The sequence below is a fragment of the Coenobita brevimanus genome, unplaced genomic scaffold (genome assembly GCF_032717465.1).
Source record: "Coenobita brevimanus isolate Jiangsu-jjx unplaced genomic scaffold, ASM3271746v2 jjx.HiC_scaffold_2779, whole genome shotgun sequence".
Lineage (NCBI taxonomy): Eukaryota > Metazoa > Arthropoda > Malacostraca > Decapoda > Coenobitidae > Coenobita > Coenobita brevimanus.
Window position 1 is genome coordinate 54,648 of NW_027643740.1, and position 3,293 is coordinate 57,940.

The following is a 3,293-nucleotide window of genomic DNA, read 5'->3' on the forward strand; positions in this document are numbered from 1 at the left end:
GGAGGTGAGCCAAAGGAGCCGACAGTGTTAATATCTTCACCATTAACCCTGCCATGGTCGGGGCAATTCTTGTACTCTAGTCCAGCAAACCGCCAGATGATTATATTCAGCTTAGTGTAACTTATAGAAGCCTGACTGTAAATACTGCTACCATTAACCCTGTCATGGGTGGAAAAATTCAAGTATTGTATTCCAGCTGACGCCAAAATAATATTCATCTGACAGTGAGTTACAGGAGCCTGAGAGTGTTAATATTGTCACCATTAACCCTCTCATATTCGTGGCAACTCTATTGTTCTATTCCAGCCAAGCCCAGACGATTTTTGTTAGCTTAGAGTGGGCATTGGAGTTTGAGACTGAACACTCGTATCAACTCGGTAATTATTGAGTCTTCTCTCGTATTCTCTTCCAGCTAACGCAAGATGATTTTTAAAGGCTAAGACAAAAGAACAAGAGCTTGTGAGTGCTACGTGTGTGTGTGTGTGTGTGTGTGTGTGTGTGTGTGTGTGTGTGTGTGTGTCTGTCTGTCTGTCTGTGTCTGTGTGTCTGTGTCTGTCTGTCTGTGTGTGTGTGTCTGTGTTGAAGTGATGTTCCAGCAGGGAAAGGGAGGCAGTATTAATAAAGTAAATTGAATCTATCGCCATAAGATTAACTAAAACAGTACATTATTTTGGCCAGTCTGGAGAAATCCAAGTAATTCAAAGGTTAACCCCTTCAGTTACATGAATATTTTTTTATTATGTCCTTGATATCCCAGAAAGCTGTATTTACCTTTGTTTAAATTTTCAAACTGGACGGGTTGCATGGCCTACATTAATTTACTTTATTCAAGGGGGCTCTGCTAACTTGGGTAAAAGTATTGGGTAGCTGCAGAAATCCATCCATCCATTGCCAGACGCCATGTATCCCAAACGGGGTGGTCAAGGGCTTAGAGTTAATTGTTTTACAGGGAGGGGCACTAATCCTCCACCAACCCCACTTGACACGTAGGGATGCCAACAGCATCTGGTGTTCCCATGCGGTCACCCATCCAAGTAGTAACCAGACCCAACGTTGCTTAACTTCGCTGATCGGACGGGAAGCGGTGTACTCAACGTGCTACAAAAAGACACTATCGTAGTATATTTCATCATTGCTAATTACGAAAAATGAATAACGTGGATGTGATACCAAGGGAATTACCCAATGAATGATGTAAACAGACAGCTGTATTGTTTATGACCATGTTAATAGCTTTGCCGATATTGAAATCATCAACTGCTCCAAGTGTTTCCATGAATTTGATATCAATATTTTTTTCCATCAGAGAGCACTGCGACTACGTACTGTAATATCCAGTTCAACATTTCCACACTCAAGCATTATTTGTTGGTGACCTTTCATATCACAGTCATTCTGGGATGTAATATATAGATAGATAGATACAGTATACGTTCACCCCAAACTCCTACAATTTTAACCTATAGTCCCAAATAATTTTCCATGATTATCCTGTCCATCATCGTCATTCTCCATCACTTGCCACTCACTTCATGTTGTTCTAGTGTCCTTCTCCCTTATTTATGCTACTAGTTCATTTCGTGTCCAGGATGAAAAGGCTTTAACTGTTTATTGTCACTATTTGTCACTATCATCAGACATTTTTATTTATCTTAAGGGAGTGCTCTTGCAGCGAATGAGTCAGTGAATACGTCTTATCCATAATCCCACAGAATTTCTCTTAGTCCTTTACTAAAATGACATCAGTTATATGAAAACCTTCTGCCTTTGGGGGATCAAATGTAGTTTGAGAGAGACCTCTAATAATGAAGGATTCAACATACGCTATAGTTTAACCCCTTCATTAAAAAAGAAAATGCTGCTTTGAGTAAATTCTAAATAAGAATACTTATGCTTACTCCACTATCTATTTCCTTTCAAAGAATAAAGTCCCGTAGTATATGCTAATTCAATAGCCCAAACCAGGAACTCAAGGCCTATAGTTCTTTGCATACAATCTTTATAGTCCCTACCTGTACTTTGCACATCTCTCCCCTTTCTGCATACAAAATTCATGTTTTCTTTTTTCATTTGCTCATAAACTCTCGCCTCTTTTGCGTGTAGGGTTGACACTGTATATCTGTATTATTTGTAACATCACCTGTATTCTGTATAAATCTCACGGGTAGCTTAGCGGAAAATGCCATGTGTCAAAAGCGATGGATTTATGAACCAAGCGACGGGTGAAGAGACAAAGGGTCGTAAACAGACACGTAAACTACGAGGCGGCACACACACACACACACACACACACACACACACACACACACACACACACACACACACACACACACACACACACACACACACACACAGATAGAGTAAGTTATTTTACAGAAAGCAGAATACTTTCATAGAGAGCAAAATATTATGCAGAGAGCAGTGTATTTTGTATGTATAGTCCTTTGTTGACATTAGAGCGTTTGTAGAGAGCAGATTATTTTGTTGTGTACAGAGTAATTTGTAGGAACAGCAGAGAAGTTTGATAAGCAATTTTTCCAGACAGCGTAGTACTTTGCAGAGAACAGAGAATTTTAAAAACAGCTTCCTAAGTTGACGGGATTGCAGCCGTAGGAAGCCATCAAGTACCACAGTTTTCTCTTTATTAGGTGAGGATCTTGTCTCGTCATTTTAGATATAAAGGACCCATTTTCTTATTCCATTTTGAGATTTGCTGCACCACATCTACATTATGAAAATAAAGCTTTTACTAATCCCTATCTTATCAGCTTCCGTCTTGACTTTACTGCCACGATATTTGCAGGTCTCCTCAGGTCTTCGGGTTGTATTCTGTGAAGATTTCGTCGCACTTGTCTTAGCGAATTGTTTTCCACACTGGACTTCAGTATCTATTTTTTTTTTTAATGCAAACTATGTCAGTAATAAAACTATAAAAACAGCATAGAAGAGAATGATAAAGGGCAAAATGCAAAATAAAATGCTAAGGAAAAGGTGCTGCGAAGCATCCTATACCACTCGTTGTTTACATATCCAATACTCACTCTCGGCTTTCGTCCCTGTGATTTGCATATATATGACGTATGTCTGTCAATTATATCAAGTTTTAAAACAATATTTCAGTCATAATTCCGCCATTCAGCACTGATATTTTACTTTGTGATTTTTTTCAGTATACGCTACATTTGATAACTGCAATACTTGTATTGTTTTTTTTTTTCCCCCACGAGTTATCTTATTTGCATAAAGTTTCAATCCATTCTTTGACTTCTTTCTTCATCGCAGTTCCTCCCTTT

The 3,293-nt window shown here is 38.8% G+C and overlaps 1 pseudogene; it reads right to left on the minus strand.

The window, feature by feature from the left end:
* Positions 1 to 993: 993 nt before the first annotated feature.
* On the minus strand, positions 994 to 1,110 carry LOC145390060 (5S ribosomal RNA; annotated as a pseudogene).
* Positions 1,111 to 3,293: the final 2,183 nt, after the last annotated feature.